Consider the following 25,941-nt stretch of genomic DNA (forward strand, 5'->3'; position numbering starts at 1 on the left):
GTTGCTTAAAAGAGAAGAAGAAAGATTGTAATTCTATAAAGATGAGTTGGTTGTTTTTGAACATTTGAACCTGATCGTGTGTGAAGCAGTGTTAACCAACATTGAGCAACAGATTATCACCCTCGTTGATTTGAGCGACCTCTAAACTCCGGCTCAGATAACAAACACAGGCAAAACAACAAACTCTGAATGCTTAGTAACCCAAGTAATCAAACAATAATCAGTTAAACAAAAAAACTTGGTCATCCTTGACCAACCGATGGCAAGTTATTTCATTCTTTCTTCCCTCACAGGATTCAACACGCGTTGTAATGTTTTTTCGTTGTAATGTTTTTTCGTTGTAATGTTTTTTCCTGATTCATAAGATATAGAGAGTTGTGTTCATCGGTTTTGCTGTTTCAAAATATTCAGAAAATATAAATTTTAAGACTTAAAACTGTCTCGACATATTCAAATATTCAAGCTAAAATGTCTTTGTCAATCATTAAAACTCGAGATTTCAGTAAATATTTAAATTAGAATTATTTCCCATACATATTTAAAAACAAACATATTTTACAATACATATTTAAAAACAAACATATTTTACAATACATATTAAAAAAGACATATTTTACAATACATATTTAAAAACAAATATATTTTACAATACATATTAAAAAAGACATATTTTACAATACAAATTTGGGAAAAAAAACTATTTTACAATAGATATTTAAAAAAACATATTTCACAATACGTATTTATAAACAAACATATTTTACAATACATATTTTAAAAAAACATATTTTTCAATACATATTTGAAAAAGCATATTTTACAATACATATTTTACAATACGTATTAAAAACATATTTTACAATACATATTTAAAATACATATATTACAATATATATTTTAAAATACATATATTACAATATATATTTAAAAAACATATTTTACGATCTTGACCAAAGCAACCACTTTACACAGCCTAACATCACAAGTGCATTTGAAAAGTTTTATTACCACAGAAGTCAAAAGGCCCGACGTATAAAATCGACAGTATATACTTTGATATAACATGGGCGTGCTTAAAATCAATGTTTCTCTTTAAAACAAAATTGAACCATGATACTTGACTTTTTCATTATAAACTTACATTCAAGCCATTATCACTGCATAATCAATAAAGCTAGGCATATAAAATCAACTCAATGACCAGAATACCACATTTACTCTAGAGGGGTCATCCTAGTCAAGAATAACTAAAATTTCTTGGAATTTTCTGTTATGTTTCATAAATATATTTATACACAAAGATTTCATAAGTAACGCTACTAAAGTTTGATCCCAGCTTGAAGGACAAGTTGTTTGGTTCAACTTACTATCCCTAATCCTAGCCCCAACCTCATAATCACCAGTACAACCATCTGGTCATGTGTTCATGTTGATGAAGACAAGCGATCAAATGACAACACTTTGTTGTTCAAAAATGGGTTCCAGTAGAAGGCAGCTAATAGAAGGGTTCATTTACATGCTCTGCCTGCAGGGATTTCTAACTGGATGCATCGTTTCTAGAGGGTTCTCGAAGACAATGGCAGAGTGTTATTCTTAAATCATATCATGGATGGATATAATGACAAGTTGATTTTGAGAAGATGCTGTTTTGTAACCTGAGCCGAAAACATTGTCAATGTTTAGTTAGAAGACAGATAGAAAACAAAAAATTGACACATCAAGCCACCAGCAGATATTTCGATTCTTGTCTTTTTGAGCCTGAATTTAATTTGATTCAAGATAAGAAGTCTTGTTGATGTCATAATAAGACTGGGCTCCTTATTGATAATAAGACTCAAATCACATTAGGTTCAATGTTTGTTTTAATAATAAACTTGGAGGTTTAATTAAACAAAATCTTAGGTTATTTTGGCTTCAGCTTTATGCCGGTGTATACTAAAGAAAAGTCCCTTGTAAATAATATTTACATAATTTCAGTTTAATTTGAAAATTTATAGTAAAAATAGTCTTTACTTTTAAATGCTTCTTTTTCGGCTGATTTTACTTTTAATAAAATATGTTATGACTAGGGCTATCACTATATTGCTCTATATAAGTAATAATAATAATTAGGACTATCACAAGAGAATATTCTTATCATTGTTTTGACTCTCGAGTATATATCCGACACAGATACAATTAATCAATCGAGAACCACATCACTATTAACTGATATATATACTTATGAGTCAAAATAATGGAAAGAATATTCTATTGTCATAACCTAATTATGACCAAAACATTTTCTTAGTCTTTGCGTTTAGATTTTTCTCAAAATGGTCCTATATATTAAAATGTATTTAAGATGTTTATATAAAATATAGTTGTCACAGTTCAATGTTTTTTTTTATAAAATAAAAACATTTTTTGTTTTTACATTGAAATGTTTTTTAAGTTTACATGAAAAATAACCTTTATTTTGAATTGTTTTCAAAATGGTTTTATATAATAATAAAAAGTATATTTTAAAAGTTTACAGAAAAAAATAGTTTTTACTTTGAAATGTTTTTTTTTCCATTTCTTTAAATTTCCTGTAATAAAAAAAAATGTTTTTTTCTTTATAAACTGAATTTTTTTTTTATTTCAGCACGGATTTATACAATAAAAATATATTTTTAAAGTTTAAATAAAATAGTATTTACTTTAAAATGTTTGTTTTTCAATAATGATTATATAATAAAATAGTATTTACTTTAAAATGTTTGTTTTTCAATAATGATTATATAATAAAATAGTATTTACTTTCAAATGTTTGCTTTTCAATATCTTGCAATAAAAATATTTTTTAGTCTTCATATTGCAACTATTTAAGTTTACATGAAAAATAATGTTTATTTTATAAATGTTTTTTTTAATGATTATATAATAAAAAAACGTATCCAATAAAGAATATTCATAAAAAAAAAAGAAACTCTTGCAGATAAACGTTTACCTGCTTTGAAATTTTTTTTTTCAGAATGGTTTTATTTTAAATAAAATATGTTATTATCAAAATTATATTTATTTCATTTTATTATTTATTTATATTTATTTTGAAACCCTTGAGATGCGGCGTGATGTTCAACGTAGCCATTCTTTTTGTGGGCTGTTATCCTCAGCTTCATAGTTTTTGTTTCAGAAAATTTCGGCTAACTTATTCTCTGGCCTTCTTTATGTAGTTAACTGCTACGGGATAGGAATGCGGAGTTTAGTAACTTATCCCCAGTAATTACTGCCTTTCATAGTTGTTGTTGTTGTTTCAACACGTTTTGGCCAACTTATCCTCCGTCCTGCTCTGGGTAGGAGTAAAAACCCTAACTTTCAAACAATGCTCACCTGGAACTGTAGAGACTCAACGATGAGTTGGCCGAAACATGGGGAGACAATTATTAAGATGAGGATAACATTTATTGAAGGATTAAAATTATATATATATATATATATATATATATATATATATATATATATATATATATATATATATATATATAGAGAGAGAGAGAGAGAGAGAGAGAGAGAGACACTTTTGATTCAACACGACAGAGTTATTCTTTTTTCGATCTTGTTGGGTATCTTTTCTATTTGCCGAGCGGTCTTTTTAATTTCGGCAAGCATATTATATAGAATGACGCCCAGAAGTTATTGAAAAAGGAAAGAAAACAACAAAAATTGCTGCTGACGACAATTGGATGCTCGATAGAAAGCGCTTGAGAAAAATATGGCCGACCAACAACTTCTGGGCGCCATTCTATATAATATGCCTGCCGAAATTAAAAAGACCGCTCGGCAAATAGAAAAGATATCCAACAAAATAGGAAAAAGGAATAACTCTGTCGTGTTCAGTCAAATGTGTCTAAATAACGACTTACTGCCAATATATATATATATATATATATATATATATATATATATATATATATATATATATATATATATATATATATATATATATATATATATATAAAGTCACATTGTGTGTGTATGTGCATTTAATAAAAGCCACTTTGTGTGTGTGTGGAATTAATAATAAAATAAAGTCAAGATCAAAAAGTCTCATTACTTTTTATAAAATATTTGAATCTTAGACGTGGTTTACAAAGGCATTTTGCAAGTATATTTGCTGAAATAGTGAACCGATCAAATAAAGTTGAATTGAATTGTCAAAGCATTAACTACTTGCCAGAAACGCTCTAGAGATCCTACACTAAAATAATAATAATTTATATACCTATAAAAGTGAGAACATGTATGGATATGAGAACACTTCTCAACCTATATACTCAACGGATTTTTGATTTACAGACTTTAATTTATATATTTATATCTTATATTTATAGATATCGTACTTGACTCACTGTTTTGAGATATTGGTTTCAATCTCAGCTCGAGAATTTTTTTTTACTTACAAAAAATGAACTGTTTAGAAAAAAACATAATACTCGCATGCACATATCTCAGTTTCTGTATAAATTAAAATATAATATTTATGCGTATTTTACGACTGGGCAACGCCGGGTGACCTGCTAGTATATAAATAAAAGATAAAATACTTACAAAAAAAACAAGACTGCATTAAAAATAAAAAGAAACTAGCCAAGCAAGTCATTTCCCATCCCCGCAAGAAGTGCCATTATTGTCTAATGCAACTGCTGGATGCAACCAAGCGGCAATTTGAAGACTTCTTAGCATAGATTGCATGATTTGGAAAACCATCTAAAATATCTCAGATCCGACTTTACCGGAAATGCTTGCAATTTCACTCAAAAGAAAAAGTAGGCAACTATCAAAAAAAAATTTCTAAATCATAAGTTAATTTTTTTACGTTTTATTTTCGTTGGTAGAGAAATAATGAACGTTGCCGTTCAATCTTTACTACAAAAAATAGAGTCCTTCAAATCAGTGATTTCGCAAATTGTACGTATCTATCTAATCATAACACTATGAATCGTCCGATCGCACCTGCTTGAATCTTGTCCACCAAAAACATGGTAATATATATATATATATATATATATATATATATATATATATATATATATATATATATATATATATAAAATGGGTTAAGAAATTCCAACGAAAGAAAGATGTATATTTAAATAAGGGAGTAGTCACCAACAATGTGTGTTTTTTAACATTATTTTATTATTCCGTGTCTTGGTTTTTCATTGAGAATTATGTTTGGATCATTGTAATAATGTTTTTAAGTCATTGAAATCGTTTCAGACGTTCTGTGAAGCGTCCTCGTCAGAAATTATTTTCAAATGTGAAATTTGAAAATAATTTCTGACGAGGACGCTTCACAGAACGTCTGAAACGCGCATAAAAACGATTTCGATGACTTAGAAATATTGTTACAATGATCCAAACATAATTCTCAATGACAAACCAAGACACGGAATAATAAAATAATGTTAAAAAACACACATTGTTGGTGACTACTCCCTTATTTAAATATATATATATATAACTACCCCCGACAAACCCGACAAGCTACTAAATCTCATCCCTTTACAGTAGAGATCCCTAAGTGCAAGAAAGCTTTTTACTCCAATAGTTTCTTCCCCAGAACTGCGGGTCTTTGGAACTCCCTTCCGGGATTCTGCTTTCCCAACTGCAATGATATGCAGAAGTTCAAGTCTAATGTTAACAAACATCTTTCTACTCATCTCCCTTCATAATGACCCCGCTAATTAAGTCCCTAATAGTAGCCCCCTGCTTCAAATTGGCACTGTGCCTTGTTTGGGGTGAAAATTGAATTAAAAAAAAAAATATATATATATATATATATATATATATATATATATATATATATATATTTAAATATATATATATATTATATATATATATATTGTCACGGTCACGTGATGGTTTATTACGAGTTAGGTGGGCTGACAATTTTTATATATATATATATATACATATATACATATTTAAAATTTTAAATCTACTACCCTAGGCATTTCAAAATATTTCGACTGTGTTCGTAATTAACACTATTTATCTGAGGCTTTTTGTCTTAATATAAAATGCTTCAAGTATTTTTAATCTATTAATATTATTTTCGCTTTGCAAGACCTTAGTATTCTCGCCCATGATTCTTTCTCAAATGCTGCGATATTGAACTAGAGTCGGAAAGGTGCATAGTTAGCCTTCGCGAGAACGAGTTTGTAGTATAGCCTATGTAGTTAGTAGTGTTAGAGATACACTCTGCTAATGGTTCACTTTCCAAATGCTCGGCCCAAGATAAGGAGTATTATATATATAAGTCAATTTGTATGTGTGTGAGTTCCTTTCTTATAGGTTTCGAAACGGCCGAGCCTATCTCTTGCAAATTTCACACAAAGGTAATTTATATGTCTGGCAGTGTTCTTAGATATGTTTTGTACAGAAATTCATCCGATAATTATCGAAAATCGAAAAATCTGATCTTAAAAATAATCTCTTTCTCTCTTATAGATTAAAAAAAAAAAATTGCAGGGGAATATTTTGCGTTACACCGGCTAAGGGAAATAATAAAATCTCAGCAAATCATTTCTTCCTTTAAAAAAAAAGATTTATTATAATCTGGAGACATAGCTTAATAGTAGAGAATTCAACTATAGACCAAATGATCCTGGTTCAAGCCCAGGTGTACCTCACTATTTTATTTTAATTTTTTTCTTATTAATTAGTTCAATTCACGATAAAAGTCGAGGTACCATTTAAGATCGCTGTAAAATCATTTCTTCGTTTGCAAATTTTAAAACTAAATATTAATCAGAAGTGATTTTTACAGGGCAGTGATCGTCATGTTCTCTCTTGGAATAAATAGTATCGTTGGAATTCAAAATTATTTGTTTTATCGTTATTTCCATGGAAAGTGCTCGTCTGAGCTCTAATCTCTAGTCCCCCTCGCCAATCTTTCACGAAAAACACCCGTCTAGTTGAAACCACTGTCAGTAATTTTCCCTACTCTTTATCTGTGCCTAAATCAAAGTGTAGATTCCATGAACTAAGCTTCTTTCTTAGAAGTGCACGCCTGTGGAACTCTCTTCCGTTTGCCTGTTTCCCATGTCTTCAAGTCCAACGTAAACAAATTCCTGATGAATCGCCCCCTTTAAGTAAGACACTTTATCAAATATCCAATAGTAACGATTACTACGATACTATCCCATTGACTAGTGTACACGCAATAACCCTTATCCCCGAGTGGTTTCCGGGCCTTGATAAGTAGTGACCTCTATGTAAAACAAAAATATATATATATATTAAACAGTTAAATGCGCGTTTCTTCATATTTATTTACTGTTTAATTTTGATTTTTCTTTTATATGTGTTTATGTATATGTGTATGCGCGTACTTATATGTATATGTATTAAGAATGACGTGGAACTTTCTCATTAGCCTTATCTTCTCCTCCTTCCTCTTCCTTTCTCCTCCTTCTCCTCCGTGCATGCACTTCATTTTCACTACAATGATGAAGACTGAAGGATCAGTCGAAATTATGTACATGTAAAAAAAAGTTTTAATATTATTTTGTATTCCTGCACGTCACCAATTGAAAACGAATAAAGAAAAGTTATAAGCTTTTATACTTTTCGCATTCTTTTTTTTTGGGGGGGGGGGTATTTTCATGGGACCATGATTTTTGGTGTACATATTTCATTTAAAAAAAAAAAAAACAAAGACAAAAAAAATAATAATTGGGGAAAAAAGAATGGCAAAATGAAAAAAAAGGGGGCACCAATGTCTTAACAATAATTTGCGCACTTGAAGTGCACATTTAGAAAAAGAAACCAAAAAAAAAAAAATGGCGGCCAAAATCATGGTTCCATGCAAGAGCGTAAAAAAGGCCAAATTTGGCCTCAAAAAGTCCAATCTGGCAAACCTTAGAAAGGCCAAATTTTCAAAACAAGATAGCAACCTCGATTGTTGTTCATTTAGTCTAATAAAAAATGTTGAAAAAATAATAAAAAGTAATTTTTTTCGGGTTTCATTTCAGCCTTAGGGTCTAATAATGTGCTTTATATAAAATAAATAATTTTTATAAATTTTTGTCTGGCAAATAATTTAAGCCGCTGAAATACACTTTTGCCAATTATTTATTGTTCTCTCTTCTTTTTTTTTAGGGTTACTGATACGGCTAAGGAAGAGTTATTTATTTAAAAAAAATGTTTTTAATGAATACGTTATTTAAAGATTGTATGTTCGTTGTTACGGCCATGTTTGTGTATACACACTAATTCCAGCTTTAGAGTTATAGGTAGATAATAGTAAATAATCTTATATGTATTTTTACCTATCTAACTATGTATAAGTTTGCATGCATTTTTCCAAGCATACCTGGCTTATATCTCTTTATACCCTCCCCTCCCCTTTCACACGATATTATAAGCTAAAGATAAGAGAAAAGAAAAAAAGAAAGAAAAGAATGGAAATGTGATTCCCTTTTTCCGTCCATCACATCTCAGATGTCAAATCACTGATGAGTTCCCGGCACAGACCTCAGGTGGAAGAACACCGTCGCATTTGTACGCATTCGCTGCGTAAAAATGAAACCGTTCGGTTCCGATGTGTCAGTGTGGACTCTAGCTGTACACTGAAGGAGACGGCAAAAATAAGCATAATAATAATAATAATAATAAAAAACAAAACAAAACAAAACAAAAAACGGAAAGAGTTCTATTGGGCGCACGAATGAGAGAGAGAGAGAGAGAGAGAGAGAGAGAGAGAGAGAGAGAGAGGAGGCAAGAGGGGAAGGGGGTAGACGGTGCCATTCTATGGAACCCTTTGAACTATAATTCTAGATCACCTCACAATTATTGTTCCCAACTGACAAAGCTCGGGCCAGTATATTTACTGGCAGCTTTCATAAATACCACCTCGCCACAAGATGACATTTATGCGGTTCCATTCTTTGGTTACACACACACACACACACACACACACACACACACACACACACACACACATATACATATATATATATATATATATATATATATATATATATATATATATATATATATATATATTGTTGTTATCTTTTTCTTCTCAAATATTCTGGAACCCTCCAATGTGAAATCGACGGGCTCTTCTGTTAAAATAGTTCTGTTTTTACTTTTCGAATCACATAGACATATCTCTCAATCCCATATCTCCCAGAGTGTCACATTGGTAGATATAGGGTTAGGGTGTAGATAATTGAATCTCAAGCTATCACAGAATGTTTGCCTTTTATTGATTTATATAAAGTCTTTTTATTCATTTATTTATTTATTTATTTATTTATTTATATTTATCGTCTACATTAAAAGTGATTATTACATTTTCTTTTCTTCTTTTTTTCTTCCCCATTTCGTCCTCCATTTTGGTGGGCGCCATTAATTCCTATTATTTTTGTTGGCTTCTCTTCATCTTCTTCAAAGGAGCAAAATCCTATTTGCGGTTGATCTTTTGGGTCAAGTTAGGCTAACCAGTCTAAACACAAAATTCTCTGTGCGGATTCAATAATCTTCAATGTTTTTTTGTTTTTTTTTGTATTAAACAAAAATGTTTGTTTTTAATAATCACAATATTGATTGGTTGCATTCCAGTTTATCTTTTAACTAGAACAGAAAAAAGAAATAAATGGACGACAAACAATTGAAAAAAATAATATTGCATAATTCGTTTTAAAAAAAATAAGTCTTTTGAAATAGAAAGAAATAGGAAACGGTAGAACAGTAACTGGAGGAATATAAACTGCAACTCCACAAATAAATATATTCACATAATAAGTTGATGTAGTTTAATTGAAGCATTGTGTGTAGTGTGTATATAATAGAATTTCCCAACATGGACCCCCTTCGACACGTAGGCATAAAAAAAATGGTCAACATCCGGGCGTGCACAAGTTTATAAGTCGGCCAGCAATGAACATTTATTGCAGTGCCAGATCTGCACTAGAGGGTAACTCGAAAACCCTCTTATAAATTCTCGAGTCAGTGTCGATTAATTTGCATCAGCCGTGTAAGCAGAGGGAACTCAGTAATAATTTAGAACTCATGTGTGTTCGATGTCTTTTTTCTCCCCCCCCCCATTCTATTTTTTTTTTTTTATCTTTGTCTACATTCGCTTGTAATTTATGATCTTTTGAACATGTTTTTAGACGATGTTGCCCCTCGTTGCTGAGGTTTATGTTGGCCGAAAGACATTTGTGTTTTTTTTTTAAACCTTGAATTAGTGGGTAGGAGAAAAAAATGTTTTAGAAATGTATCTTAGTTTCCGTTCGTTATCACACTTTTCCTCTTTTATATTACATAGTGGAACGATAAAATTGTCGCCCTAGAAAAGAGGATTTTTTTTTTATAGCAGACCATCTACTAGTTGGCTAGTTATGTACGAATCCCAAGAGCGATAGGAGCCTTCTGTCACGTCTGAAAGTGACAACAATGTTCACCGAGCGAGATTGGAGATGCACTGGTGTACAACTCATCTCTATCAATCTAAGCTATGACAATAGGAGCATTGCTAGCACCCTCAAAATGCATCGCTGGATTGCCAAGAATAACAGGAACGTGCCCAGGGTGATGAAAACAAAATTTTTGGCCACTGTTATGGTCTTTGGTGTGGTTTAAGATGAGGACCACATCATACCACCTCACATCTTCGAAGTCGTATCTGGATGTGCTGAAGAGTGAGGTGATGCTCAGGTGGGATCAGACGGTGGCTGGCAGACCCCGCATGTGACAGCAGGACTTGACGCCGGCCCAAAAGGCTTGGCTTCAGTAAGAGTGCTACGATTTTGTACCCTTCTCTCACTGCCCCTCCCCCACTCCTTCCCGACCTGAACACGCTGATCATACGTCGAGAACATCACCAATATGACCTTACACGACACCAAAGCCAGCCTGAATGTTCACAGAGCTCCCGCTGGGACTTCTGAAAAAGGCATGCTCCCAGTTTCGGACCCGTATCAAAGCTGTGATTGAGGCTGAAGGCGGCTACATTGAATAGATGTCAGCTCTACTACATAATCAAGTTACGTGAATTGATTTTTTCAATAAAAGTTTAAAAATAAAGTTGTAATGTTGTTTTCTTTAAGGCAACAAATTTATTGTTCACCATGGTTATGTTGAAACTATTAAAAAGATGCCTCAACATTTACTAATAATGGCACTGCGCCCAGTATTATCGAAATGTTTAATAAAATAATGTATCCATAAAAATAATTGACATATATTTTTATATATATATATATATATATATATATATATATATATATATATATATATATATATAAAAATATATATACTAGAAGAATACTCGTGATAGGACTCGAATAAGCAATATGTATAACATTATTTTTGTTTTATTAGGGGAGGAGGAGAAGTGTGGGAGGTTTTCAGGTACAACTTTGAATGGTGAAGTTGACAAAGAAAACACCGTGCCCACGTTTACTCACTGTGGTTCCTAAGATATCTATCCCATAATTCAGAATAATCAATTCATTAGTTTAGGAGTTAATCCAGTATAAAGCATAAAATATTAAAAAAAACATATCCACATTTCTAAGTGTATATATATATATATATATATATATATATATATATATATATATATATGTGTGTGTGTGTGTGTATGTGTGTGTGTGTGTGTGTGTGTGTATGTATGTATGTATGTATACACACTTATATTTTTATAATATATAAATTTAATCTGGGCTCTAATTCTTATGTATGTCTGGAGATGTAACTGGAAGAATATACCAAGATCATGCAACATTTACAAGAGATCCAATACTGACATGAATTTTCTATTAAGAGGTTTTACAATTTCTATTAAGAGGTTAATACTGAAAACCAGTAAAAGACGTTTTGCTTTGTTTTATTTTATTCATAACTTAGAAAGCGAAAATTACAGGAACTACCAAAATTATGTAACCAGAAATCGCATTTTTTTAGCTATTATATGATTACCTCCATCTTGAAAAAAAAATGAATCTTAAGAACATGATATCGTAATGAACAAACATATGTTACACAAAAGTAATAGGATAGATACAGCTTCAGTCAGACAGATACCAAATCTCCATTTGTAATAGAAGTAATAGCACAGTTTTAGCTTCAGACAAACAGATGCCAAATATCTATTAGTAAAAAAAGTAATACTAACGTTTTAGTTTCAGACAGACAGATACCAAATCTCCATTAGTAATAAAAGTAATACTACAGTTTTGGATTTAAACAGACAGATACCGAATCTCCATTAGTAACAGAAGTAATAGTACGGTTTTGGCTTCAGACAGACAGGTTCCAAATCTGTATAAAAATAATAGTATAATTACAACTTTAGACAAATAGATTGCAGATCTCAATTTGTAATAGAAGTGACAGTATAATTACGGTGTTTGACAGACATTCTAAATCTCCACTAGTTACAGAAGTGACAGTATAATTACAGCTACAGACAATTTTTTTTTTTTTTTTTTTTTACACAGTGATCACCACTTATCAAGGCCCGGAAGCCACTCAGGGATAAGGGTCATTGCAAGTACATTACGTTAGTGTGGAGATTTGATGAAGTGTTTAATTAAGGGGGCGGTTCATTAGGAATTTGTTAAAATTCCGGTGAAAGTGCACTGGGGAACCACCCGAAAACTTGACTTTAAGAAGTTGATTACGGGGAGCTTACAAACAAGAAAATGTCTTTCGGAATAAATACCCCCAACCTCCCCATGTTAATAGCAGCTTTCGGAATAAACACTCTCAAGCTCCCCATGTTAAGAACGGCTTTCAGAATAAACACCCTCTGTAAGTTGAACAACCAGTGCCTATTGACTCAAATTCCAAATATCTATTAGCAATAGTATAATTACAGCGTTTGACAGACATTCTGAAGTTCCGTTAGTAGCAGAAGTAATAATATAGTTACGGCTTAATGCAGACAGACAACAAATCTCTATCAGTAATAGAAGTAATAGTATAATTACGGCTTTAGACAGACAGACAGACAGACACCAAATTTCCATTAGTAATAGATTTAAAAAGCAATAGTAAGAACTGAGAACAGGAATTCTATTTCATTACTGGGCAAAACTGGGTGTCCCTACTGATCTCTCATATTTGCAAGATTTTTTATAATATTTTTATGTGGTTCATGTTAGAAAAATCTGTTCACATTTCCTCTGCTGTTATGTTTCAGATTGAAATTTTAAATTTTCCATAAAATGTCTTTGATTTCTGCCAGTTTTTGTGCCGTTTTCAAGTCGGCGCAGTTCTCTGGAACGATTGGTCGTTTCAGCTCTTTACGAGATTTTGCGATTAAAAATATCGATTTTTTTAGCAGCATTTCCATTCCTCCTGACACTTGCTACAGTTACAGCATGTGACAGTTGGAGTGGATTTTAACACCGAAAATTCGATCCGTAAAGGAAACATAAAGGATGAAACATAATACGCATATTGTCCGGAGATGGATTGGCTTATGAGGAACGGAAGATAACGATGTTACGAGAAATAAAAGCGAACGATTCGTATTAAATTGTCAAGTTGATAAACGAAATCTTTGTCTACACTATTTAAAACGTGGCACAGTGGATAAAGTACTTGGTAACAATTCAATTGTAAAAGTTACACTCTTCTGGACGTTGAAGGTTCAATCCTCAGTGCAGGTAACACTTAAAATACAATTGTAAAAACTTGGATTTATAAGACCTAAAATTCCAACCTTGATCGCCCTTTGGGGCCCGTCGTGCAGTGGATAGAAGCATTGTTGAAGATAGTGGTGTCAATCCTACCCAAAGCAGGACAGAGGATTAGTTGACCAAAACGTGGCGAGACAACAGTTAAGGCAGTAACTAAAAGACTCAGCATTCCTATCCCAACGTGGTTAACCACCTGAAGAAGGCCAGAGGAATAGTTGGCCGAAATGCGGTAAAACAGTGTGAAGATGAGGATAACAGTCCACAAATAAATAAATAAAAACTTGTGACTAAGACTTCTACTAAGTTATGACTTCTATTAAGTTATGACTTCTATTAAGTTATGTTTTTTATTAAGTTATGACTTCCATTAAGTTATGACTTCTATTAAGTTATGACTTCTATTAAGTTATGACTTCTACTAAGTTATGACTTCTATTAAGTTATGACTTCTATTAAGTTATGACTTCTACTAAGTTATGACTTCTATTAAGTTATGACTTCTATTAAGTTATGACTTCTACTAAGTTATGACTTCTACTAAGTTATGACTTCTATTAAGTTATGACTTCTATTAAGTTATGACTTCTATTAAGTTATGACTTCTACTAAGTTATAACTTCTATTAAGTTATGACTTCTATTAAGTTATGACTTCTATTAAGTTATGACTTCTATTAAGTTATGACTTTTACTAAGTTATGACTTTTACTAAGTTATGACTTTTACTAAGTTATGACTTTTACTAAGTTATGACTTCTATTAAGTTATGACTTCTATTAAGTTATGATTTCTATTAAGTTATGACTTCTACTAAGTTATGACTGATGAAATAAAAGCATACTAACCCTGGGAATTGAATAAAGGATTCCGTTCGAAATTTCGTGCAGATTCCCGAGTTCAGCAAGATACACCTGAAGAAGATTAAAATTTAAATCGGCTGAAACGCGGTAAAAATAACCCTAACAATAGTTCAAAGAATCCAGATGATACAACTCTTTTTGTATACAAATCGTAACATCCAGCCCGAAGATTTTTTTCGCTTGGGACCCAAAACTAACAGTGTAGGCTATTCTTCAAATAGCGTTTTTTCCTGATGACTAGTTCCTCTCTCCCAGGTTTTGGCTTCTCTATTTGAAAATGGGTTAGTGTTGTAAACCCGTGCTAGGGGTCACAAATAAAAGAAACCCCAAGTAGTGTAAAGTGTATAAAATATAATATGTATTTATCATAAAGAATACAGACGCCACTAAAGTGGTATGAGAGGAACGATTAAACATGGTATGAATGTCTCCCTTTAGTGTCTGAAACAAGTGTTATTCTTAGGACTGGTTGATTCCACTTAGTTCTCAAATAGGGGTGATTTGTATCCCGCAACCGTTAGTTTATTGCTAATCGGGGAATACTGATGTGGCTACCCAGGTATTTTTGCAGGCCATAGTGCTCCTTTTCAGTTATGCTGGTTCTTCAATCTCACTTTCTGACCCTTGTGTCATATCTTCCTGCTGTGAGAGAGATAAATACCATCATAAGGCTTAATACTGGTTTCATGTTACCTGGATGGGTTGAAGTCGCCTCCCTCTGATGGAAGAAGTTTCTAGGGAATATTAAATTTATAAGCAGTCTTCAGTCATACGTTTATCTCAATCAGGTGATGACGTCAGTTTTTATGATTGTTTGCAGGTAAGTGCGTCACCATCTTCCCACATACAGCCCCTAAATGGCCCCACATCTGGTACTGACCAGGCTCGACGTTGCTTAACTTTAGTGAGTTAATGAGAACTGGTGCAACGTAATTATGTTATCATAATTGTCTCAGGGGGTTAGACACAAGGTCATTGTAAGGTTTTGAAACGTCAGTGCATTAAGAGAAGTGCACTCTGCTCTACAAAAAATGTTTAAACAGTCACATCAGCATTCCCCTGTAGGGGTGGTTCAGGCGATTAACAAATTCTCTGATAGGTATGGCATAATCATGTTGACACACCGATTCTCATTAAATCACTGAAGTTAAGCAATATTGAGCCTGGCCAGTACAAGATGAGTGACCTTTAGGTAGTACCAGACGCTGTATGCAGGAGGATGTCCTACAAGATCAAACAGCAAAAAATTCTAACGTCGCATGCATATCCTCTGATTGGGGACCGTTTATGAATTGAATGCTACCATCACACTTTCTCCTTTGGAGTAAGCCTGTTCAACTTGCCTAAAGTGAATGGCGTGTCTGTTTATCTGTCAAAGAGAGAAGGTAATGCCTGAGAGTGAGGACCTCCCAGAACTCCACAGAACCATACCTCAGCCTGACGGAAGCAAGGTCCAGACATTGTTGGACTGATTGTCAAAGCCGTATGCTCGACTGGTATGACATATTCTTAAGACTGTGCCAGTCTCAACCATGTACAATTAACAATGAAAATTACTCATGCTAAAACTACATGCAATCTCCTATCTGTACAAGAGCCAAGTACGTCCGGAAATGAAGTACTGTTGCCATATCTGGGCAGGAGCTGCTCAAAAACCATTTCTTCCTTGACAGAGTTCAAAACCGGATTTGAAACCTCGTAGGCGATGCCCTTTCTTCCTCCTTGCAACCTCTTTCACACAGAAGAGACATTGCGAGCCTGTCTCTGCTCTATCATTATTTTCATGGCAAGTGCTCATCTGAGTTCCAATCTATGGCCTCCATTTGCCAAATTTTCACAAAAAACACTCGACTAGCTACAACCACTATCAACAATTTCTCTCACTCACTCTTTGTGCCCAAATCTAAACACGGATTCTATGAACAAAACTTCTTTCCTAGAATGGCCCATCTCTGGAACTCTATTCCGTTGGTCTGCTTCCTAGTTGAATACAATATGGCAGTCTTCAAATCTAATGTAAACAAGTTCTTATTTAGTCGTCCCTGTAAATAATCAAATTATACCCAATTTACACCATTAGCGATTACTACACTACCACCTTACATTCATAAACCCTTATCCTCGAGTGGCCTTCGGGCTTTGATAGGTGGTGACTCCTTTGTAAAAGGAAAAAAAAACAGTTTGTCCTATCGTGTATACCGTAAAATGTATTGCTCTGCTTATTAGGAGCTGAACCCATCTGCCGCATGTTAGGATTGATTTGTTTTTATACAACTCGTCCATTTAATGTGGTTCTGTGTAACGGGATAACTCGAGATCAGTGACATCTGCTCAATTCCATATCAATTCTGGTCAGAGTTAACGCTCACTCACTGAAACCAACACTTGACAAATGATATATGAGATTTCTTTGAAGCAAGATTTCTTCTTCAGATTCTTATCGTAAAAGACGATCTGTTCACAATCTGTTTCATCGTCAATAAAACAATTACAAATTGGAAACTAAATTTATTCTAATGAATTATTACTGCAAGGAGAAATACGGTATGAGCAACGCTTATAAACCTCTCGGAAAAGCTGTGCAGCTAATGGCCAACCAAAAACTTAAACGAATACAAATAGAAATAATCTTATTATAAATTTGTGTGTGTGTGTGTGACACGGTTTATTTCAGCCTACAGGCAACCCACCAAGGCAAGTAAGGTACCGAAATGAAGCTTATGCCCCAGCGGGTGTTTTAGTGATATTTATATCCATTTTTGGTGTATAGAAATGCAAAAAATGCAAAGAAATAACAATTTACTAAACAACGTTTTATTTACTGGATATTTTTCCGGTATTCACCGGAAGTTATTATCTCCCTTAGTAAGTTCGAAATACTCTGTGTGTGTGTGTGTGTGTGTGTGTGTGTGTGTGTGTGTGTGTGTGTGTGACGCGGTTTATCTCAGCCTACAGGCAACCTACCCAGGCAAGTAAGGTAGCGAAATGAAGCTTAGGACCCTGCGGATGTTTTAGTGATATTTATATCCATGTTTGGTGTATGGAAATGCAAAAAAATGCAAAAAAATAACGATTTACTAAACAACGTTTTATTTACTGGATATTTTTCTGGTACAACAACCCAAGTTTGCCCAGCTGGGCAAACTTGGGTTCTTGTAATAGAAATAAACATTTATTATACTAGCAGTTGTGTCTGGCTTTGCTTGGGCTCCGTGGGGTTGTTATTTGGGACCGGCTGTGGTCAATGTGGTTGTTTGGTTTAACGTGGAGCTTGTAGTCATCGACATACAGTCCTGTTTCGCTGTATCACAGTCCTGTTTCGCTGTATCACAGTCCTGTTTCGCTGTAAATAGCTTGTAGTCATCGACATACAGTCCTGTTTCGCTGTATCACAGTCCTGTTTCGCTGTATCACAGTCCTGTTTCGCTGTAAATAGCTTATGCTGCTTAGCGTTCTTTATATGATCGCTCGATTTTCCCGACACATTGTCACAACGGAGCCGAACACATATTCAATTTTTACAGGCGTTAATAGATTAAATCTACTAACAAACTCGCTTAAATAGTCTCTATCGATTATTATATATGATATTGTACCCAATGTGTAGTCGTGATTTCAAAAGTAAAAAAAAAAAAAGGATTTTGGTGCCATCAGCTAGAATCGAAACCGAAAGCAATACTGTAGCATTCAAAGCTGGTGACGTTACCACTGAACCAATGTGGCAGCATATGAACTGAAACACTGAGTTAGAAAAGAAGTTGAGAACATAATTTTCCTCTTTCCAATTGACCATTTAAGTATGTTATGCTATAGTATCTTGGTCTCGTGGTCTTACTGGATTACAGTGTGAGCTAGCCATAGCAAGGAGATATGATTTGGATTGTGAATACTATTTTATTTTGAATATTTAATCAATGAAAAGTATCCTCATGCCAAGTTACTCCGACAAAGTTCTGTACAGAGACTGTAGACACTAAAGGACAATGTCTAGTAGGCATTCAAGTTGTCTCTAGTAAGCATTTTGTCTCTGAGGCATGTTGTTTGTTTATAAATAAGCCGTTTGAGCACTATCAAAGTGGTGGACGAATGTTTGTTTAAAATAGACATTTGGTGAGGGTATTTGCGGGCACCGCTCCCATGCGTCGATCAGTAGAACTGCTGACTATCAATGTGATGCTTCTAGGTTCAATCCTCGGATTGGGAGAGGTGTTAGTCTAGCGGCACTGATGAGTTGTGATACAACGAAACAGGACTGTATGTCGATGACTACAAATATATATATATATATATATACATATATATAAAACAAAAAAAAACAAGGCTTCCTTCAGGCTCAACGTTGCTTAACTTCGGTGATCTGACGTATATATATATATATTTTATACCTAGTGTCTCATCCTCCTGGAACCTCCAGGGCAGAAAGTTATGATTGCAGCTGGTCGTGTGATTCGATCACCACAACAAAGTCATCTCTGTCTCCATTAACAAGAAACAAGCCATAGGTCCACCGTCAACCACAACGATATTTAAGTGAAATTAAACATTTATGAAGACATAAACGTTATACAAGAATGGTCTATAGTGATCAAACAACTAAACTGTCATGATCCTACTTGCCAAATGACTGGCTTATTCATTTCAACAGACAGTGCTCAACAGTTAAGAAACATGTATTTTTATGTGTGTACATATTAATGATGGGATCATTTCAATATTTTTTCCGATGTCGGTACAATTCCAATTCTTTATAAATCAATAAATATTTAACTACAGAGTTGTTATTTTTTTTTTCAGATTACCATAAAAAAAAACACATTAAATGTGCAGACATTTTCTTAAACATTTCGATTTTCGTTTTACAGTTTTTAAATATTAATTACTTAATCATTACTACGACACTTGATCTGGTGAAGAGAAAGTAAATAAAAATACATTATTTTTTTTTTTATATACAAATACAGGGCCTTGAGCTAGTCAGATAATGCATGGCCTATTAGATTAAAACCTTTTTGTTTTTGCACTCTCTTCAAGAGAGAGAGAGAGAGAGAGAGAGAGAGAGAGAGAGAGAGAGAGAGAGAGAGGGGGGGCATGTCATTAGTGCATCAGTCTTGATGTGGCAACAATATTCCATACACAAGCAAACGGTATATGTTTTTTTAAACAAATTCAAATAAAAAATACAATAAAATAATCGGAAAATAGGCACAAATTCTTCAAATGCCTATTAAATAAGCATTTGCCCCTTGCTTAACAGTGCTCGAGCTACTACTTTGTTTACAAACAAACAAACAGCGAGCTTCGCTTGATCGCTAAATAAGCAGCGGACAAAAGACTTTACGACAGTGCTACACCTAAAGGGGAGGAACTTAATATAGTAATCCACATCCAGTACTGTTTCATTGTATCACAACTCATCAGTGCAGCTAGACTACCACCTTTCTCTAGCCGTGGATCAAACCTAACACAAAGCGTTGACAGTCGGCAGCTCTAACCACAGGACTATGGATCAGTGCTTGCAAATGATTCATTAAATGCTCATAAAATATATATTTACCCATCGCTTAATAGCTACCACTTTTTACATACACACACACACACATATATATGTATATATATATATATATATATATATATATAGAGAGAGAGAGAGAGAGAGAGAGAGAGTGCAAGAAATATGCTAATTTTGTGTTTTGTCTTTTTATTGTTTTATATTTAAATGGAATTGAAACTTCATTTTTCCTAATTCAAATATTATATATATATATATATATATATATATATATATATATATATATATATATATATATGACGACTTCATTTACTCACATAAATTAATATAGGAGAGTATAAATTTATGCGTAAACTTTAAGTATTTACTTCAACAGTGCTCAAAACGTAGGTAGAGCTAGTTAGTAACTTATAAAACATATATGGCGATTAAGCTACACTATAAGTAAGTAAATATATATATATATATATATATATATATATATATATATATATATATATATATAGTCTTTGAAGTTTTTAACCTTTAAAACTATACAAATTTATATAATTTTTCATCATTCGTTAGAAAACCATCCAGTCAGTAAGTCATTCAATCACCTGCAATCACTGCATCAGACTGCTCTATAATTTAGCATAGCACTAATAATTTATTTTTTTAAAGGGATCATCAGTTGCTTACCATGAAACACTGTTTCGGGGATTTATATATATATACTAAGTTATAAAATATATATGGCGATTAAGCTGCACTGAATATTCAACGTTTCATCCACTCTAGGATTCTTCAAGCTTATGCCTGCATGTGTGTGTGCCTATGTGTCTGTATATGGATGTGTAGAAATGTACATATGTATGTATATGTATGTATGCGTATTTGCGTGTGCGTTAGCGTATGTATTAACTCTTAACTGCCTAAAAAAAACAACCCATTGTAAAATGAAATTAACAAGTCAACTTATAGCGACTAGGAAAATTTTAAATGCAACCCTGTACTTGTCAAATACATGACATCTATACTAACCCTTTCCCTTTCTCTCTCTCCCTCTCTTTTCCTCTCTCCCCCCCCTCTCTCTCTCTCATCTACTTAATATACCTTGCTGAACAAGCAAAAAACAGTCAAAATTTAAAACATAAAAATTGAAACTCCTCCCCCTCCTCTCCTTACCCCCTCTCTTTTTTCTTTACCATCCTCTCTCCCCCTCCCCCTCCCTATATCCATATATCTCCATCCACGCCTACCTGAATCTGGTACCCCCACACACACAATACAAGCTAATGTATTTTAACTTTCAAAACTGAAATATTGTCAATACCCGTCTCCCTCCCCCTTATTATCTACAACCCCCCTTTTCCTTTCTTTTTTTTTTCGTATTTCTTCTAAAACACTTCTTCCTAATACTAACAACCATTTCTGTAAGGTCTGACGAGGCTGTTGGATCATAAACATGGTCCAACATCCGAAACATATGTAACCAAACAGATAAAACAGTAAGAAAAAAATAAAACATATTTGCTCTGCAATAGTACTGAGCACTCTCTTCAGGTTTTTGCTAATTACCAGTTTTGCCATATATATATATATATATATATATATATATATATATATATATATATATATATGTGTGTCTGCTTTATCTCTAAGCATACTTATACTTTCTTTTACTTTCTTATTTTTATTGTTTTTATCCTTATTAGTTACTAGCAGTTCAGCCCGGTTTTGCTAGGGTCCTATGAATTATTCATAACATTATGTGTATATGTATATATATATATATTAAAAAATTTAACTCATGTCCAAGTAACCTACATCTAAAATTTCAAGTGTTTAGACCAAAAATTGGCGGAGGAGTTTGGTAGAGTCTACAAAGTTAACTCTTTCAACTTTAACCTCTTGGCAGCCAAATGTTCGCCCAAAAACTGATTAAAAGGCTCTCTGCATGTCTGAATACCCGTTATGTAAAATTTCAAATGTTTAGACCCAAAATTGGCTGAATGCTAGAGACCAAAAAGGTCAAATCTTTTGAATTTTGACCTCTTGACAACCAAATTTTCGGCCAAAAACCGATCAAAAAGCTTTCCCTATCTCTGAATACACTTTATGTAAAATTTCAAATGTTTAGGCCAAAAATTGGTTGAGTGATTTGGTAGAGACTGCAGAGGTCAATTTTTTTTTTAACTTTAACCCCAATTTTGACGCTTTAACATGTATTTCTTTGGGCTCATTAAATTAAAAAAGTTAGATCCATGTCCAAGTAACCTACATTTAAAATTTCAAGTGTCCGACCCAAAATTGGCAGAGTAATTTGGTAGAGTGTTCAAAGGTCAAATCGTTTAACTTTGACCTCTTGACAGCCAAATTGCTAGGCGAGAACCGATTAAAACATTTTTTCAAATCTCAGTACCCCTTATGTCAAATATCGAGTTTACAGACTGAAAATTAACAGAGTACATTGGTAGGGAAATGTACACACACACACACACAGACACACACACACACACACACACACACACAATTTCACGTTTATAGATATATAAATTTATTATTATTTTTTTTATTATTTTATTTTCTTGTTCCCTTAACCATGATACTAATTGATATTCTGCTTCAGATGATCCAACCACGAAACTCTGCCCCTTTTATGCCAGCCTGCTCTACCTTGACACTTCGCCTGTGTGTGTATATGTGTGTGTATATATATATATATATATATATATATATATATATATATATATATATATATATATATATATATATTAGTGATGGGACGATTTCAATACTTTTCCGATTCCGATACAATTACCGATTTTTTACTAAAATCTTGATTCCAATACAAGTACCAATGTCGATCCCGATTTTTTATAAATTTCTAAATATTTAATTATAGTGTTATTTTTCCCCGATTACCATAAGCCACATATTAAATATGCAGATATTTTCTCAACCGTAAAAATACATCTGTCGGGGATGATCTATAGATCTTAGTTTTACTGGTAGTTTAAAATCAATAAATATTTATTTCATCATTTCTATCAGCAGTGGAAGATTTTGTTTAAAACAATCAAATAAAAAAGATGATTAAAGGAATCGATACAGATTCTGATACTTTCAAAAGTTCTGATTTTTCCGATTCCTGATTTCGATTCTGATAATCGTCCCAACACCAATTTATAGATGTATGTATGTGCGTGTGTGTGTGTGTGTGTGTGTGTGTGTGTGTGTGTGTGTGTGTTAAGGTATCTCTGTGACCATGTAGTGTGTGTACATATCAGTTTGACATCTTGCCTCCTTCACTGATTACTAGGGCTATGACAACAGCATATTCTTTTCATTGTTTTGACTCTCAAGTATATATCCGTCACAGTTAGACACAATTAATCAACCGAGAATCACATCACTCTACATAAAAACGTATAAGATATCAATGGATATATGCATGAGAATCAAAACAAGGAAAATAATATGCTGTTGTCACAGCCCTAGTGATTACAAACTTCTTTACTGTTTCTTTCTTTCTTTCTTTTCCAGCGTGTCTAAACTTAATTCTTGGTCTTTCTTTTTCTCTTCCTTTTCTCCTCTTTTCCCCATCTTTTTCTCTTTCTTCGTTATATATTGTTATTATAGTTTGTTTGCATATTCTATTTTCTAACTCGCTACGACTCAGTTTTATATGAGCTCGTCTCATGTATGAACATTTTCTTGATGCCGGATTTCTTTGAAAATTATCTTGCCTGATTTGGATAATTTATATTTTAATATAAATTCAATTTTTCAATCCATTGTGAGTTGAATATATGACAGTCGATTCATTTTTTTGCTATTTCAAGAGTATCTTATTGAGTCATTTTTCTGTAGCTGAATATAATATATCCTTTTTATTTTGTTGCTGTGTATATATCATATTTTGTGTATATATCATATTTTGCGTATATATCATATTTTGTGTATATATCATATTTTGTGTATATATCATATTTTGCGTATATATCATATTTTGTGTATATATCATATTTTGTGTATATATCATATTTTGCGTATATATCATATTTTGCGTATATATCATATTTTGCGTATATATCATATTTTGTGTATATATCATATTTTGCGTATATATCATATTTTGCGTATATATCATATTTTGTGTATATATCATATTTTGTGTATATATCATATTTTGTGTATATATCATATTTTGCGTATATATCATATTTTGTGTATATATCATATTTTGTGTATATATCATATTTTGCGTATATATCATATTTTGCGTATATATCATATTTTGTGTATATATCATATTTTGCGTATATATCATATTTTGTGTATATATCATATTTTGTGTGCTTATACACATCGATATTCGGACATGCTTGCATATCCAAATTTAACAGATGAATTTCCAACACACGGAATTCCCTCGAGGATATTTTACCTAGAACGGTTACTTTGGATTCTTTAAATCGGCTCATCTATTTTCGTTTCTTTCCAGACGATCTTTACGTGGAAAGTTTTGATATTTTTCTGTTTGTTTCTGCCTTTAACTCTTTTCACTCCGCATTACATGTGTTGCATACAGAGAGCACAAAAGAAAGACTAGGTGTTACGTGGCAGGAGGAGCATAGAAGAGAGGATCAAGATAACGTATAGGACCAATATCTGCATATATGTTGGATGAAGGCTGTTTGGGCCATTACATTTTATACTTAAGAGTGGATGTTTATGATGAGGAGCACATATATGAGGGTAAAGACAATCTTCTTTGTGCTGGGGATGACAAGGCAAAATTACGTACCTGGGTTTAAAATTTGAAATGCAAACTGTTCATTTCAACTTGCTGACATATTTTTACTTCTTTCTGCGCATGCCCAAATTCACTTTATTTCTTCAAGTCGTTTAATATTAAATCTTTCTTATCTATCTCTCGAGGTGGGGGTGCTAAATGTTTAGTTTTCGATTCTAGCTGATGGCACCCAAGTCTTTTTGTTGTTAACTTTTGAAATCAGTATTATGTATTTAGTACAATATAATATTCAATAGATAATTGGCTCTGCAATAATAAACACAAAATCTGCATGAATTAAAATATATTTAAACATTTTTTACAACTCACCAATGTCGCCCCCCCCTCTGCGAGTGTGCAATAAGTACCCTGAGATGTCATGCATATTCGTATGCAAAGAATTCTTTTATTTCGTATTATTCTAGCAATTCAACCCCAACTAAGCTATCCATTCCACAAAGTGCAAAGAGTTTTCATGTGGTTCCCCAATTCTTGTACCACTGCCCGTTTCCAAATCTCCTGGCATTTTGACTATAATCCTACAAGACAGCTGATTTCCTTTTTTTCTCCTCTTCAAACTGGTTATATTCACATTTCTCTGACTGTAGTCTTATCGGAGCGTGTTCCTGACAAACTATCAGGCTGGTCTCGTATGACTATGAATTTATAACTGTCTGGATATCTCTTTTCTCCTGGACAAACGGTCAAAAGGTCTCCTTACATATTTGTATTTATTTCTTCTTGATTTCGCTCTGAATTTATCCTCATCCTTCTTACGCGCTTAACTCCCCTTACTTTCTTTCTCTGCCGCTAGGGTTCAACTCCAGCCAATTCATTTTGGTTTTTCTTCATCGCATGATTGAAATGTTGATGGTCTCCTGACAAATGGTTGTCATTTACTCTGCATTGTTCTTTACTATGTAGATTTTCATATCACTTTTATGTATGGACATGCAAACTTTGTTGTTTTTTGTTTCTTTTTTATATTTGATCAAATGTAAGTTCGATACAAGATAAATGCTACGTTTTATCAGAATCATGTTTTATCGGATGTTCGTTTTTTTTTGTTTTTTTTTTTTGCGTGCAAACTCGTATACATCTACAT

The sequence above is a fragment of the Euprymna scolopes genome, chromosome 20 (genome assembly GCF_053919585.1).
Source record: "Euprymna scolopes isolate OS-2025 chromosome 20, ASM5391958v1, whole genome shotgun sequence".
Classification (NCBI taxonomy): Eukaryota; Metazoa; Mollusca; class Cephalopoda; order Sepiida; family Sepiolidae; genus Euprymna; species Euprymna scolopes.